The sequence below is a fragment of the Lynx canadensis genome, chromosome A1 (assembly GCF_007474595.2).
Source record: "Lynx canadensis isolate LIC74 chromosome A1, mLynCan4.pri.v2, whole genome shotgun sequence".
NCBI lineage: Eukaryota > Metazoa > Chordata > Mammalia > Carnivora > Felidae > Lynx > Lynx canadensis.
This window is the reverse complement of record NC_044303.2, coordinates 158,284,138-158,302,155: the sequence shown is the minus strand read 5'-3', so window position 1 is coordinate 158,302,155 and position 18,018 is coordinate 158,284,138. Positions and strand designations below refer to the sequence as shown.

At 38.7% G+C, this 18,018-nt stretch overlaps 1 long non-coding RNA gene across 1 annotated transcript in view; it reads right to left on the bottom strand.

Annotated features, from left to right (window-relative positions):
- LOC116738165 overlaps positions 1 to 18,018 on the bottom strand; it is a 141,030-nt gene that overhangs the window by 27,097 nt on the left and 95,915 nt on the right. The window contains exon 4 of the long non-coding RNA XR_004343818.1: positions 15,011 to 16,074. This is a non-coding gene — a long non-coding RNA (uncharacterized LOC116738165). The remainder of the gene's footprint in view (positions 1 to 15,010; positions 16,075 to 18,018) is intronic.

Here is an 18,018-nt window from a genome sequence, read left to right as displayed (position 1 = left end):
ACATCAGGGGACTAAGGAACAGTCACGAGGAGCTGAAAAACGCTTTAAAGGAAATGGAAAACAAAATGCAAACCACCACGGCTCGGATGGAAGAGGCAGAGGAGAGAATAGGTGAACTAGAAGATAAAGTTATGGAAAAAGAGGAAGCTGAGAAAAAGAGAGATAAAAAAATCCAGGAGTATGAGGGGAAAATTAGAGAACTAAGTGATACACTAAAAAGAAATAATATACGCATAATTGGTATCCCAGAGGAGGAAGAGAGAGGGAAAGGTGCTGAAGGGGTACTTGAAGAAATAATAGCTGAGAACTTCCCTGAACTGGGGAAGGAAAAAGGCATTGAAATCCAAGAGGCACAGAGAACTCCCTTCAGACGTAACTTGAATCGATCTTCTGCACGACATATCATAGTGAAACTGGCAAAATACAAGGATAAAGAGAAAATTCTGAAAGCAGCAAGGGGTAAACGTGCCCTCACATATAAAGGGAGACCTATAAGACTCGTGACTGATCTCTCTTTTGAAACTTGGCAGGCCAGAAAGAATTGGCACGAGATTTTCAGGGTGCTAGATAGCAAAAATATGCAGCCGAGAATCCTTTATCCAGCAAGTCTGTCATTTAGAATAGAAGGAGAGATAAAGGTCTTCCCAAACAAACAAAAACTGAAGGAATTTGTCACCACTAAACCAGCCCTACAAGAGATCCTAAGGGGGACCCTGTGAGACAAAGTACCAGAGACATCACTACAAGCATAAAACATACAGACATCACAATGACTCTAAACCCATATCTTTCTATAATAACACTGAATGTAAACGGATTAAATGCGCCAACCAAAAGACATAGGGTATCAGAATGGATAAAAAAACAAGACCCATCTATTTGCTGTCTACAAGAGACTCATTTTAGACCTGAGGACACCTTTAGATTCAGAGTGAGGGGATGGAGAACTATTTATCATGCTACTGGAAGCCAGAAGAAAGCTGGAGTAGCCATACTTATATCAGACAAACTAGACTTTAAATTAAAGGCTGTAACAAGAGATGAAGAAGGACATTATATAATAGTTACAGGGTCTATCCATCAGGAAGAGCTAACAATTATAAATGTCTATGCGCCGAATACCGGAGCCCCCAAATATATAAAACAATTACTCATAAACAGAAGCAACCTTATTGATAAGAATGTGGTAATTGCAGGGGACTTTAACACCCCACTTACAGAAATGGATAGATCATCTAGACACACAGTCAATAAAGAAACAAGGGCCCTGAATGAGACATTGGATCAGATGGACTTGACAGATATATTTAGAACTCTGCATCCCAAAGCAACAGAATATACTTTCTTCTCGAGTGCACATGGAACATTCTCCAAGATAGATCATATACTGGGTCACAAAACAGCCCTTCATAAGTTTACAAGAATTGAAATTATACCATGCATACTTTCAGACCACAATGCTATGAAGCTTGAAATCAACCACAGGAAAAAGTCTGGAAAACCTCCAAAAGCATGGAGGTTAAAGAACACCCTACTAACGAATGAGTGGGTCAACCAGGCAATTAGAGAAGAAATCAAAAAATATATGGAAACAAACGAAAATGAAAATACAACAATCCAAACGCTTTGGGACGCAGCGAAGGCAGTCCTGAGAGGAAAATACATTGCAATCCAGGCCTATCTCAAGAAACAAGAAAAATCCCAACTACAAAATCTAACAGCACACCTAAAGGAAATAGAAGCAGAACAGCAAAGGCAGCCTAAACCCAGCAGAAGAAGAGAAATAATAAAGATCAGAGCAGAAATAAACAATATAGAATCTAAAAAAACTGTAGAGCAGATCAACGAAACCAAGAGTTGGTTTTTTGAAAAAATAAACAAAATTGACAAACCTCTAGCCAGGCTTCTCAAAAAGAAAAGGGAGATGACCCAAATAGATAAAATCATGAATGAAAATGGAATTATTACAACCAATCCCTCAGAGATACAAACAATTATCAGGGAATACTATGAAAAATTATATGCCAACAAATTGGACAACCTGGAAGAAATGGACAAATTCCTAAACACCCACACTCTTCCAAAACTCAATCAGGAGGAAATAGAAAGCTTGAACAGACCCATAACCAGCGAAGAAATTGAATCGGTTATCAAAAATCTCCCAACAAATAAGAGTCCAGGACCAGATGGCTTCCCAGGGGAGTTCTACCAGACGTTTAAAGCAGAGATAATACCTATCCTTCTCAAGCTATTCCAAGAAATAGAAAGGGAAGGAAAACTTCCAGACTCATTCTATGAAGCCAGTATTACTTTGATTCCTAAACCAGACAGAGACCCAGTAAAAAAAGAGAACTACAGGCCAATATCCCTGATGAATATGGATGCAAAAATTCTCAATAAGATACTAGCAAATCGAATTCAACAGCATATAAAAAGAATTATTCACCATGATCAAGTGGGATTCATTCCTGGGATGCAGGGCTGGTTCAACATTCGCAAATCAATCAACGTGATACATCACATTAACAAAAAAAAAGAGAAGAACCATATGATCCTGTCAATCGATGCAGAAAAGGCCTTTGACAAAATCCAGCACCCTTTCTTAATAAAAACCCTTGAGAAAGTCGGGATAGAAGGAACATACTTAAAGATCATAAAAGCCATTTATGAAAAGCCCACAGCTAACATCATCCTCAACGGGGAAAAACTGAGAGCTTTTTCCCTGAGATCAGGAACACGACAGGGATGCCCACTCTCACCGTTGTTGTTTAACATAGTGCTGGAAGTTCTAGCATCAGCAATCAGACAACAAAAGGAAATCAAAGGCATCAAAATTGGCAAAGATGAAGTCAAGCTTTCGCTTTTTGCAGATGACATGATATTATACATGGAAAATCCGATAGACTCCACCAAAAGTCTGCTAGAACTGATACATGAATTCAGCAAAGTTGCAGGATACAAAATCAATGTCCAGAAATCAGTTGCATTCTTATACACTAACAATGAAGCAACAGAAAGACAAATAAAGAAACTGATCCCATTTACAATTGCACCAAGAAGCATAAAATACCTAGGAATAAATCTAACCAAAGATGTAAAGGATCTGTATGCTGAAAACTATAGAAAGCTTATGAAGGCAATTGAAGAAGATTTAAAGAAATGGAAAGACATTCCCTGCTCATGGATTGGAAAAATAAATATTGTCAAAATGTCAATACTACCCAAAGCTATCTACACATTCAATGCAATCCCAATCAAAATTGCACCAGCATTCTTCTCGAAACTAGAACAAGCAATCCTAAAATTCATATGGAACCACAAAAGGCCCCGAATAGCCAAAGGAATTTTGAAGAAGAAGACCAAAGCAGGAGGCATCACAATCCCAGACTTCAGCCTCTACTACAAAGCTGTCATCATCAAGACAGCATGGTATTGGCACAAAAACAGACACACAGACCAATGGAATAGAATAGAAACCCCAGAACTAGACCCACAAACATATGGCCAACTCATCTTTGACAAAGCAGGAAAGAACATCCAATGGAAAAAAGACAGTCTCTTTAACAAATGGTGCTGGGAGAACTGGACAGCAACATGCAGAAGGTTGAAACTAGACCACTTTCTCACACCATTTACAAAAATAAACTCAAAATGGATAAAGGACCTAAATGTGAGACAGGAAACCATCAGAACCTTAGAGGAGAAAGCAGGAAAAGACCTCTCTGACCTCAGCCGTAGCAATCTCTTACTCGACACATCCCCAAAGGCAAGGGAATTAAAAGCAAAAGTGAATTACTGGGACCTTATGAAGATAAAAAGCTTCTGCACAGCAAAGGAAACAACCAACAAAACTAAAAGGCAACCAACGGAATGGGAAAAGATATTTGCAAATGACATATCGGACAAAGGGCTAGTATCTAAAATCTATAAAGAGCTCACCAAACTCCACACACGAAAAACAAATAACCCAGTGAAGAAATGGGCAGAAAACATGAATAGACACTTCTCTAAAGAAGACATCCAGATGGCCAACAGGCACATGAAAAGATGTTCAGCGTCGCTCCTTATCAGGGAAATACAAATCAAAACCACACTCAGGTATCACCTCACGCCAGTCAGAGTGGCCAAAATGAACAAATCAGGAGACTATAGATGCTGGAGAGGATGTGGAGAAACGGGAACCCTCTTGCACTGTTGGTGGGAATGCAAATTGGTGCAGCCGCTCTGGAAAGCAGTGTGGAGGTTCCTCAGAAAATTAAAAATAGACCTACCCTATGACCCAGCAATAGCACTGCTAGGAATCTACCCAAGGGATACAGGAGTACTGATGCATAGGGGCACTTGTACCCCAATGTTCATAGCAGCACTCTCAACAATAGCCAAATTATGGAAAGAGCCTAAATGTCCATCAACTGATGAATGGATAAAGAAATTGTGGTTTATATACACAATGGAATACTACGTGGCAATGAGAAAAAATGAAATATGGCCTTTTGTAGCAACGTGGATGGAACTGGAGAGTGTGATGCTAAGTGAAATAAGCCATACAGAGAAAGACAGATACCATATGGTTTCACTCTTATGTGGATCCTGAGAAACTTAACAGGAACCCATGGGGGAGGGGAAGGAAAAAAAAAAAAAAAAAAAAAAGGACGTTAGAGTGGGAGAGAGCCAAAGCATAAGAGACTGTTAAAAACTGAGAACAAACTGAGGGTTGATGGGGGGTGGGAGGGAGGGGCGGGTGGGTGATGGGTATTGAGGAGGGCACCTTTTGGGATGAGCACTGGGTGTTGTATGGAAACCAATTTGTCAATAAACTTCATATAAAAAAAAAAAAAAAAAAAAAAAAAAAAAAAAAAAAAAAAAAAATAAAATACAACTATTGATTTTGTGTCCACCTTTGATGGAGAATTTCCATGACTTAGATCTGTGTCTGTTTCATTCATTCATACTCTCTTAAATACCTAGACTAATGCCTGGTACAAAATAGGTACTAATTAAATATTTACTGAATAAATAGCAATATTCTTTCTCTTCTTTTCCCATCATTATTTCCTTACTTTCACCACCACAAAAGAGGCAGTCTACCACTAAGCTCTCCATAATAGATCAGCAGTTTCTTGAGATCTTATTAATTTTTGCAAAATAATGTAACAAAACACAGAAAGTTTTTGGTGAGAGTGAGAGAGAGCATGTTAGAAGCCAAAGAAGAGCTGCATGCTGAGGTTCAACCTGTTAGCACAACCGTGAATGGAGAATCAAGGAGAGCATATAGAGACCCCAAGGCAATCTTTGAATCCTCAGCCTAGTTTGTAGCTTCTGTAAACCATACTTGGTTTAAGCACCTAAGTGAGAAAATAATTTGGAAAAGGCTTAAAATGGAGGCAAAAAGATGACTGAGTGATTGGAAATTAAAGCAAATGAAGTTGAAGGAACTTGGGCGATTCAGTCAAAAAAAGGCAAGAAAACTGAAGAGGATAAATTGTCATAAATGAGGCTGGCTGAGCAAGAGTTTCACAGGGTCTCCAGAAATGCCGCTGACACTGCAGGGAACAGGGGAGAATAAACAGCTGGGAACTTGTGTACTGGGCAACATAATAGGATGTGCACTGGGCAGCACAGTAGGATGTCCAAAGGATGTGATGAACTCAACTCCATGTAGCAAGCAGACAAAATTTGTTATCAAGCAGGCAATGGTTTCACAGCTCCAGGTAAGCCAGTAATAATCATGAGAGTAGCTTCCACTTATTAAGTACTTTCTAAACATTTTACATGTGTTGCCTCATTTAATCCTTACAATTCTGTGAGGCAGATACTATTATTTCTCTGCTTTACAGGAAGAAACTAAGATAAGAAAGATGAAGAAAGTAAAGTAAAGAAACCAAAGAATGGTTAGGTCACTTGTGCAAACTATATCCAGCTAGAAGTTGCTTGAGCCACCTTCCAAACAAGGCAGTTCACATCTGGGATATACTGCTAGCCCCACAAGATACTCCACTCCATGCACTGTAGGATTAGTCAGTAGAAGTCCAGAGAAAAGGCCACAGGAGAAGAGTCAAGAAAGAGCCAGGCACTAAGGCAGGTGTCCGGGGTAGTAGACTAAGACACATGGTAGGCTGCAGATTAAATGAAGAATTGGAAAGTTACTCTGATAAACTGAGGCAGAAGTCAGCATGTAAGAGGAAGAAGAGGCTCCAATAGAGAGGTCACACAGAACTCACATCTAGCACACCAGATACAACCTGTGTGTGGTAGGTCTTATGCCAGGTCCAGGACAATAAAGAGTAAGCCAATGATCTACTTCCAAGCCAGGGGAGGACTTTGACAAAAAAAAAAAAAAAAAAAAAAAAAAAAAACAAAGCTGATCCTGCAATGAGGATCCTGGGAAGATGAGGTTATCAGGCACTTCTACCCCTCACACAGCCCATCAGTTCACATCTGAGAAATTCCAGGTGACTTAAGAAGAACCTGGGCTAGTTGGAAATCCTGATAAAGACCTGGGTGTCCTCCATGAACTTTGCTGCAGATATAACTAATTCAATAAGGGCTAATAGTAAAGAGCTTCCCCATTCATTCAAGATAGATGATTTCTTTGTAAAAGCTCAGTTAGAGGAAAGTCTCCAAGAATCTTTCCAGAGTCCTATCTCAAACTTACGGGATTGGAATATCAGGTAAGAGGGCACAGGAAATTGTAATTTTTTAAGTGTCCTGGGTAATTCCAGTAATGTGTGTGACTCATCTGCATGAACACATGCAAAAGACTGCCAACAGGCATCCATTGGTAGGAACATTCCCCAAGAGCTGCATGCTCTTGCCAGCTATAATGGGGGTCAGTGCCACTGCCCTACTCAAAGCACTAGCATGAGTTATGACAGTTATGACAGTTATTCAGCAGAAATGATCAGGCCAGTGGCTTGGTTCTGCTTCTATCACCTTGGTCTTGTCTATTATCTTCCTTTGTCCTCTTCTGTGTGGACAGCTCATTTTATTTACTTATTTTTTTAATGTCTATTTATTTTTGAGAGGCATGGAGGGGCAGAGAGAGGAGGACAGAGGATCTGAAGTGAGCTCTGTGCTGACAGCAGCAAGTCCAATGTGGGGCTTGAATTCATGAACTACAAGATCATGACCTGGCTGCTCAACCAACTGAGCCACCCAGGCGCCCCATGGAGAGCTCATTTTAAACCCTGGGACTGCTTTCTCTAAACAGTAGTTAATTTTTACCACTGTTGCTTTTTGTCCTAAATTGTTTATGAACAATTTCATATTTACAGAGCAACTTCAGGTCCCAAGATTACTTGAGCAGCAAAAAGTTCTCGAATTATCTATTGTAAGGATCCAAAGTTTCTTTCTCTTATCTTCCTGTACATACAGAGGTTTCTTACACCGCCAAAAGCAAGAAGTTATTTCCACCTCCATTTATGGCAACTTCAGAGGAGGTTTACTTGAATTGCACCCTCAGGGATTGAAATTAGATGAAGGATGAATTTGGTGATAACGAGGTTAGGTCTTTGTGACCTGAGTATCATGTAATCCAGTCCAGTTTGTTCTTCCATATGAATAGCTGATGTTTACATAATCAATTCAACTGGCTATGTATTGAGCCAAAACAAACAGGAAGAGGACTACAGAGTTGGTCAACCTTGTCATCATCTGATTTTTTTTCCAGTTATTTAAACACAATCTAAATTGATAAACACTAGAATTAATAATAAAAAGAAGCTGGACTCTCTTTGGGGGCTCAATAAAATGTAATACCTTTTCTGAGGATTTTTTAAATGGATCCATGTCAAGAAGATGCGGGCAAGTTAGAAACAATAAGCTGGCCTCTCAAAATCTTTTAGTCAAGGAATGCAATGATTATATCACAACCAGAAGAAATGCCAGCCAACTTTTCCTTGGTACCTAGCATGCTTTCTTGGAATTTAAAAAGAGGAGCAATGTTGGTGATTTGCCACAGGTTTAAGCCCAGAACATGCCACCATTCACACAGCACTCTATTTTAGAGTGGCAAGTGTCCGAAAGACAAACTGATGAAGACAGCTTAATGGGAGGAAAATGAGTAAAAGCATAGCAAACCACACCAAGCATGTTTGCAACCCAACATTTCCTTCAGCCATGTGGCAACACTGTTCTCAAAATACTGCCCTTGTAAAAATGGCAGACACAACATACACCCTCAACCCAGCCACTTTACCCTTCCCTTGCACAACCATATTGGCTTTGAGCCAGAGTCCCAAAGTACAGGTAGAAGTTATCATTCCAGGCAGCTGGAATAGTGAGAGAAATTGAATACCCATTTTTCTTCCAAGTCAAGCCAGACCTTGTAAGAAGCAAAACAAGAATTCAGATTGGTTGGATAATTTAAACAGCTGCAAGGATGACTTTATGCAGCAAAATTAGTTCACAGGATCTAATAGCCAGTGCAAAGAAATATACCACTCTATGAATTATTTGTTGTAATAGACAAGTCCAAACAATCCATAAAGAACTAATGTCACATAATTGAAAAATAAAACATGTAAACAAGTTGGCAGTTTCTCAGAGCCTGATTTCTTGCCCATGGTGTCCACACTGGAGTGAAAAAAATCCAGGATTTAAAGTCAGACAGATGGTTTGACACACATTTTATTTTATCTCTCTCAGACTTTCTCAGTGTCATTATCTGTAAGATGAGAATGACAATTATATCTACCTCTTAAGACTACTGTGAGGATTAAATAATAATAGTAATAGTAATAGTAATAATAGTAGTAGTAGTAATATTTTACTACATAAATGTTTGCTGGCATTAGGAACACTTGCAGCATAGTGTTCTTCTAGCTTATCTGTTTTTTAGCCTCTCTCAGGATGGAGACATGGCAGTGAGAGAATGGGATGTCCCTTGGACCAGAAAAAAATGTCACTCTCTTGTACAAGAGCTACAGACTTCTGTACCCTACGATCTTTTTAAATTTCATCAGTTACCCAATGAGTATATCCAAGGTCCCCCAACTAACTCCCTTAGTTATGTATTTGAACTAAACCATTAAATCTGATGCCCCCTCTCCTCTCAATACAAAAACCTTTGGGAACTCATTGGGCATAGAGGGTAGATCAATGTGACTACATTATTAGTCACAGAACAAACAGTCCAGGTAAGTAATTGTGTTTTCTCCCATAGATTAAATACATTCCCACCTGCAGAGACTAATGGGCTCCAGGGATCTTTATATATTTAACAATGAGATAACTAAGTGGCAAAGTCAACAATAATCAGAAGGCAGGTGCAAGGAACCAAGCAACTTTTTTACAAATATTGTTTTTCCTTAAAGGAAATAAGACACACGTTTAATACAATAGCTCCGTAACCTAAAAGAGAAGAGAAGGATTGCTGGCCAGGAATAGGTTCCATTAGAGCAATTAGCTTAAATTCTGGTCTTGGTAGTAAATGAAATTCAGACAAACTTCTGTGAGCTTGGTCACTTCTCTGAGCTTCAGATCCAAATTGGAACAATTTCTTCTCTTCATCTACCACATCTAACCAGTTACCACAGTAGTTATTATTTAGGAATGTCTTTATATATTTTTTTTCTTTTCCATCTCCCCTTGTCTCTGCCATCTTACTATCTCCTGCCTAGATACTGAAATGCCTCATAACCAGCCATCCAGACTCTCATAACCAAACTTTCCAAATAGCAGTCTCAAAAAATCTCCACAAAGTCATGCTTTAGCTCAAAATGCAAAGTGAGTTCACTGTAGTCTACACGTCTGACCTTTTCTACCTGACTTTCAAAGTCCTCCATAATATGACTCCACCCTACCAGCCTATCCTTATTTTCCAGTCAGACTGGCTTCCTCACCAGTCTCTCATGAATACACAAGACACACACCCACAATTTTCCAGTTCCCATTCTACTGCTCCACACATGCTTCTTGCTCTTGTGTGGAATGCCCTGCTTCTCCAGCTCCATATCTAAACCCTGCTCATTCTTCAGGACCTAGATTAGTCTCATCTTCTCCATGAAGTTTCCTCTCACTCCTCCAGTCCTCAGGAAACATTTTCTCTGTACCATAGAATCCATCACCTCACAAAACATCTGATTATCTCTCATTTCATGTGTACTAGACTCATCTCCACAACTAGATAATAAATTAGGTCACCAAATACTGGTTTTTCTGACAAATATGATCCTAACCACATTGTTTGATTTCTCATTGTTGTTTTCTCTCATTTGAGTATAGGCACACCCTTAACTGCCTATGGAATTCCCTCAATGAAATCAATCTTCTGCCATCATTCCTTAACTTATTTAAGTTAAGAGTAACAATATTAGAATATGCATCACTAAAACCTATAAATCTTGAGTGTAGGAGAAAAGGCATTAGGTGTATTAGAAAAATCACTGAACAATGATTTAGGAGATCTGCCTTCTAAGAACCACCCTGCTATTAACTAGCCCTGTGATCCTGGTTAAGTCATGCAGTGTCTCAGCAAAATGAAGGGTTGGAATGAATGACCTCTATGGTCTCTTCCAGCTCTTTGTTTCTGACAACAAAGAAATCAGAGCCTACTTTGGTCATGTCTGAAAAGCAGAAGTGAAGAGGTTTCTCTCCAGGAAATAGAAAAGCTCTTGTGCCTTCTCTTTTATAATCATAATATTAACATTTGGGGAAAATTAAGTATCAAATTTTGCCCATTTTATTAGGTAGTATGTTACAGTAATCTTCTAGGTCAAATACAAAAGAGACAACTGGTTAGTTTTCACTTTTTGAAAGTCACCATATATATTTTGAACTAACTCAGTAGTGACCTATCTTGAATTTGGGTATCATGAAGCTACAACATGAAGCTACATGAAAATTTGAAAGAGGCCCAACTCAAATTTCGATAAGAAAGGGTCTAAAGACGAATGGATAAAGAAGATGTGGTTTATATATACAATGGAATACTACTTGGCAATGACAAATATTGAAATCTGGCCATTTATAACAACATGGATGGAACTGGAAAGTGTTATGCTAATTGAAATAAGTCAGGCAGAGAAAGATAGATACCATATGTTTTCACTCATAGGTGGATCCTGAGAAACTTAACAGAAGACCATGGAGGAGGGGAAAGAAAAAAAAAAAAAGGTTAGAGAGGGAGGGAGCCAAAACATAAGAGACTCTTAAAAACTGAGAACAAAATGAGGGTTGATGGGGGGTGGGAGAGAGGGGAGGGTGGGTGATGGGTATTGAGGAGGACACCTGTTGGGATGAGCACTGGGTGTTGTATGGAAGCCAATTCGACAATAAATTAGAAAAAGAAAAAAGAAAAAAAAAAAAGAAAAGAAAGGGTCTAAAGATACATACTGAATGCCACAGTATAGACCTAAGAGAATTGTATGCAAAATTCTGGAAAGCAATTATCTTTCCTACTTTCTAGCCAAATGCATATTTTAAGTAATAAGAAATACTGACAAAATTTGCTATAAATCTCTGAAATCCTTTTTCTTTTTTTCTTTTCTATTGGTCTTGAGGATGAGAGAATTTCTTTAAGACAAAAAAAAAGAAAACAAGTTATAATAAGCCATCCATGGAAGACAATTTATAAAACAATACACAGAAGTGGAAGAGTTTTCCAAAGGCAGAGGAGTGGTCAAGAAGAAAATGATGTTACAAGGGGGTGCCAGTTCCAAGGATGCCAGTCAAATAAGAATGGTACATGTGTCACAAAATCAGCCACATTGTGATTCTGCTTTGGAGAGCTCATTTATTCATCAAGTGCTTAGGCAATGTGCTGGGCACTTGGGATAAAATAAAGGGAAAGAAACAGTGTCTGTCCTGCAAGAACTCACTATCAAGCAAAAAGACAGCCAGGGTCTGAGTTAGCAGTGCCCCTGGCTGAAGGCTTACTGTGTGCCAGACACAGTGGTGGGCACACCAGCCCCATGAGGCAGTTATCATTATCCCTGTATCACTGATGAAGGAACTAAAGCTTTAAGAAGATTCCATAATTTACCCGAGTGCTATGACCTGAATGTTTATGTCCCTGCCCATGGCTCCACCCAAAATTTATATGTTGAAATCCTAACCCCCGGTGTGATGGTATTAGGAAGTAGAGCCTGTGATTGGGTCATGAGGGCAGAAGCCATCAGACTAGTGCCCTTATACAAAGGTCCCAGAGATCCTCTGTCATGTGAGATTGCAAGCAAGAATGCACTGTCTTGAAGAAGAGGGCTCTCACCAGACACTGAATCTGCAGGTGCCTTGACCTTGGACTTCTCAACCTCCCAAATCGTGAAAAAAATATTTCTATTGTTTAGAAGTCACCCAAGTTATTTTATTATAGCAGCTGAAACAAACTAAGACATGAAGGCTACCCAGCTAGAAAGTAGCAAGGCCGGCTTTCATACCCAGATCTGACAGTCTCCAGAGCTAGCACCCTCCACTTCAACCTTCCACTGCAAATTGGTGTAGACAGTGCAATGGGGTGAATGGTAATCGAGACAGGTGTAAAGTACTGTGGGCTCTGTGACTCTCACCAGAGCTCAGAAGAACTCGGTACCTCTCTGTGACTCGAGTCCACAACCTCTGGTTTCAGGTTGTTGTGTGTAAAACTACCCAGGATGTGGTATACTTCAACTAGACCAAGGCCACAGGGGGAACAAAAGCAAAACACTTCAGTTGCTTCAGATTCTCTGGTGATCTCAGAAAAGAAGACTATGTGTACACATACAGGCACATACACTCCTTTGCCACAGCAGTTTCCCTACTAGAGACTAAGTTTATTCAAAAGTATCCTCTTTACCCATAAAAACGGAAACAATTTTTTATACATGTCTGAAAACTAAAATAAAAAGAATGAAAAAAAAAAAAAACTCTTTCTGAATGTAAAGGCCCCAGGAGACTGGGGGAAAATGACTCTGGGTAGCTCAGTGGCTGTTTGGTCCTCCTGGGCTGAGCAGCTGCCAGAACTAAGAGGACCCCAGAGGGATCTAAGGGTCACAGCAGCAAAGAACCTTAAAGCTTCAGGGGCCCTGGGGAAGGTGGTGCAAGCTCAGTGGGACCCTGGCCCCACGTGATCTGATGACAGCCTGAGACCCTCATCAGAGACCTATTTTGAATCATAACACCAGTGGAGAAGAGGTATTGTTTATTTGCATTATGGTAACTTCTTGTCTTTTTTTTCTTTGTTTTAACCTAGTAAGCTGTAAAACTTCCAGTGGGCTATGAGGGTAAGACCGGCCTTCAAAGAAGGGTACTGAAAAGATTTTTGGCTGCAGCAAGGTGCTAGAAATGTCTGTCCCACCAGGATTACCTCCTGAAGCCTTGAAAAGGGCAGGGAATTAGCTTTCTTTTATCAAGGTCCCATTAAAGATTTTGTCCTAGGCATTACGGGAGGGACCTTGCCTTTTTTAAGTCTCCCAGTAAGCCTTGAGATATTATTAATCTCATTTATAAGAAGGAGAAAGAAGGTGAGGCTCTGGCAAACACTAAATCATTTGCTGAGTATCACACAGCTAGTCAGTGGGGGCCAGACCTAAAGGTCTATCTGACCCCAAGGACCAGAAAGAGAATCCTTTCTGTGGAAAAAAACAAAAACCAAAACAAAAAACAAACAAACAAAAAAACAACAGTAAGAAGAAATCCTAACAGGAAGATGAAAAATTAACATCTTTATTTACAGTTTATTTAATTACCTACTTATATGAGTAGGAATTAAATTCACAAGGAAAACATTTTAAGCTTTATTAAAAAGCATACAAAGTAAGACTCTTTCCACCCTCCTCTAAGCTCCTCAGTTCCCTTCACCAGAGGCAACGGCTGATAATTTTATGTCAAGAAAGGCTACACATACACAAACATATACATGTATACATAAAGCCTCCTTTTGTTTACAAAAATGGCAGCATTGACTGTCCCTTCTTAGATACCTAATATAGCCTGGAAATTTTCTATATTGGTATCTATAAATCTGCTTCATTCTTTTAACATTTTTTTTTTTTTACAAATGTTAAAGAATCTATTGTATGGCCCTCTGATAATTTATTTAACTAGTCCCCTATTAAATGGACATTTAGATTGCTTCTAATCTTTTCTTATTGTAAACAATGCCATACAAATATCCTTATACAGTCTTCCTTGAATATATATGGTAGTATACTTTGGGGATACAATAGTTAAAAGTGAAATTCCTTGGTCAAAAGTATGTGATAGAACTAAACTACCTCCAGGAAAGTGTGCACTAAGTTACAATCCTTAAAATATATACTTAATGCCTACTTCCCCCACTGTCTCCAAAACACTGTGTCTCCAAACATTTCCATTCTCTGTTGAAAAGAAAAGCACCCAGATGTTCACTTGCATACTTCCTTCAGAGTGAATAAGGGGAACCTATTTATTCAAGCCTGGGCTTTAGACTCCTGGAGTAAAGGAAGATTTTTTGGAGTTCCTTGAACTGTAGAAGATCCTGACTAAGAGCATCTGTTCCTCAATTAGGTGATATTGGCAAAGTAGGAAAATAGAATAAATCCCTGAAAACAAACAGTTGGCTTTGACTAATCAGCTGAATCCACCAGGGTACTGTCAAAGCCACAGAAGTCACTTCTGGGTATCCGGGTAACCTCACCAGCCTGCTGCATAACAGGGCCAGAGCAGGCTGTGCACTAGGAAGGGGATGCCTGCCACAAACAGAAACATTCAAAACCTATGGTCTGCCTCTGCTTGTCAGGGGGGAAAAAAGTATGGGGGGAGGAACATCAGAAACATAAGACTAAACAGAGACTGCCAAGTACTGAATAATGTTTCCTAACTGTAATGAAATGAGGGAAAAATGGATATAGCAGAAAACAAAACACTCTTTTAGTTATATTTTCCAACATAAAAACTTTCTAGAGTGAATAAATGCCTATTGGATCTGCAGCACTAATATCTTCATCCAGTGGTGCGGTCCAATCAAAACCATAGGATCCGGGCAGGAATCCTGGGCTTCAAAACCTGAGAGATGGTGAAGCACACACTTTATCTTTGTCCAAGTTTTGCTTACCTGAATTTTCTAAAAGTCTGGGTTTGACATTCTTTCAGGATGCATTACAAAATGTTCCTCTTCTGTTTGGCAATCATCTTGCTGAAGGGTTGATTGTCAACACCTGGGGAAAAGAGCCTGCTGGCACCATGGCCTGAAAAGGACTGGGAGGAAGGGCAGTGGCTTAGATAGGCATTGAGGTGAATTGACACGAGAGGGATTTCATCTCTAGAGGGAGTAAAGAGGAGGTCCCAGGAGTGGCCATATTAGTAACCATTTGGAGCATGACTTGATTTTTAAGCTGGTGCACACATCCTACATGACTGAAAAAAAAAAAAAAAAAAGTAAATATGCATTGCTAACGCAACACTCCAAAAATTTAAATCAGGTTGTTACCCTATAAAGCTGAATATTTTAACCATTTAGGGGAGAAGCCTTCCAGCAAGCAACAGAATGCCTTCCAATTACTACTTGTGCTTTTTTCCAATTAGCAACCAACAGCATATTGTCATGGAGGCATTGTTGGGAATTGTTTGCCTCTGTTCAGATGTATTCAGATGCTTAAATGCAGGTTTCTAGGCTTGATACATATTATTACAAAAATTACAAGGCTGAAAAAATGATTTCAGATGGAATTGTTTCAATCTATCAGATTTGAAGCAGCCTCTAGGTCAGCTTCACAAGCAGTTGGAGGCTATTGGAAAGAATTTGCTATTGCCCAGCCCACATCCTGTCAGCAATATATACAAGTTAACTTGATTTGCCACTGTTAGCTCTACCTCTCTGAAATCTCTCCAAATCAGTCACTAATTCACTTTCAAGTACCATCCATCATTGCTCAGATGAGCCTTGCTCGGTTCTTATTGATTGAGTTTGATTGACTGATTGATTGATTCCCTTATTAGTCTATCATCTGGACAGAGAAAAAATAATTTGGAATACTCATCTTCAAATTGCATCCCAGGGGTCATTTAGCTCAATGTGGGTTTCTATGATTATCTCTCTTCCTCCATTCCACTGAGCCTTTCCTCTATTATGCACTTCCGGTATACAGAAAGGTTTCATGAGCAAGAATGAACAAGAACCTAGGAAAAAAACAGAAAGATGAAGAAAATGTACAGTCCTTAAAAAAGGAAGTAATTAAATCAAAGTTCAAATTTGACCTAAGAAAATTGGTGTTCCAAGTTTTAGGTGGGATATGTTAAAAAATAAATAAAAGCATGTACACTCTTAGATTTTCTGTGTTACATACCTTGAGATGACTGGGAAAATGCAAATGAAGCCTCTGATAATAAAATAATCCATTACATAAATCAAATCTATCAAAATGTCATGGTTAAGGATTTCTCTCCAACACTTAGGGAATACTATTTATTATAGCAGTTATATGAAGGTTAATCATATAACTATTGAACAAGTTGTTCTAAGTTCCTGCAAATGGGAAATCAATGTAACCTAGAATCTATCCCTACCCTACAATAGCCTTTAGAGGTAGTAATTTTGCCTGCATGTTCTTTAAATTAAATTTGAATCAGAGAGGCTTTGACCAAAACATATAGTAGGAATGTTTACTAAAATGAAAAATAGAGCTCATCCAAATGTGTCTATCCTAATATCTCATAAATTATATGGTATGGGCTGATTTACTTTAAGTAATGGTAGCACTTAAGGCAAATTGATAAGTGACTTGAAGGGATTTCAGAAGGGTAGGGCCAACCACGGCATGCAGAAATTTCCTCAGAGGTCACTTAATCCATCAGGGCCATTCTAGTATTTTACCTAGGCTTACACAGGTAGATGGGAGCAGAGCCAACACACAACTCAGATCTTCTAACTCCTGGTTTATTTTTGGCAAACTAATGGGGCCAACAGAAGCATTTTATAGGACTCTGGATAGTTTTCATTAACTTAAATTAGATAATTATGCAATTTTTAAAAGGACCTTATTTTTTAGAGCCTATTAGTATATTCATTTATTGATTCATTTCCTCTTCGTTTTCCCAACTTGGTCTAAAAGTTGATCTGAGGTAGTTTACAGAGATATGTGCTATGAAACAAGGTAAAGCATACATATTGACATAAGGGAAAAAATATTTTCCAACACTTGAGAAATATTCATTTGCCACAGGAAAATATGCTTCCATTATAAGAGATTCTGACAATATTTTTACTAATTGAGAGTAATCTCCTAATTAGTGAGGCTTTATCATCCTATTTTGCGATGAGATTCTTCTTGTCCATACTCATTTTTAGTTCTTGTTACCATTATATTCCTGACTCTCATTTTAGTTTCTAGAGAAGATTGAGATCCAGACCCAAAAGCACAATAGAAATGAGTTCTAGCCAAGATATGAATGTTAAATGCATAAGCAGTCCTTGTACTAAAAAGTCAGTAGCTGACCCAAGAGCCTTGCAGAGGAGATTCTGACCTTCAAGCTGCCCAACCAATGAGTGACATCTGCTGAGGAGTTCTAGGAGTCGTAGAGGGACCTGGTACATTTCACATTTAGTTAAGTTCCTGAAACTACGGTTATCAGGAATGAGGCTTTGTTTACAAATAGTTGTAATTTAGAAATGCAATAGTTTATTTGTTTTTCAGTATTTTACTTTCAAGGCATTACTTATGAGCTCACTTCTTAGGCTTAGAAGACTGAAGAACAATTTTTACACTGCCAGTAGATAAAATTGGTGCCACTGACAGAGGTGTGAATAATGTCTATAATTTGGGGTCACAATTTTGGTTTCATACTAAATGTCTCAATTTAAAATTATAAATTTTCATTCATTTTTCAAAACTTAGTTCAAATACCACCTTCACTGAAACCCCTTAGGCAGATTTTACAGTGCCTTATTTTATTTCTCTAAAATACTATTCTCCACACTACCTTGGAATCATGTAATGTAAGTTTATATGTCTGTTTTACTTCCTTAACTATAAATTTCTGAAAGGCAGGAGATAGGGCTTGTCTTTTACTGATAGATAGTAGACATCCAATAAGTATATAATGAAAGAATATCACCATTTTCAT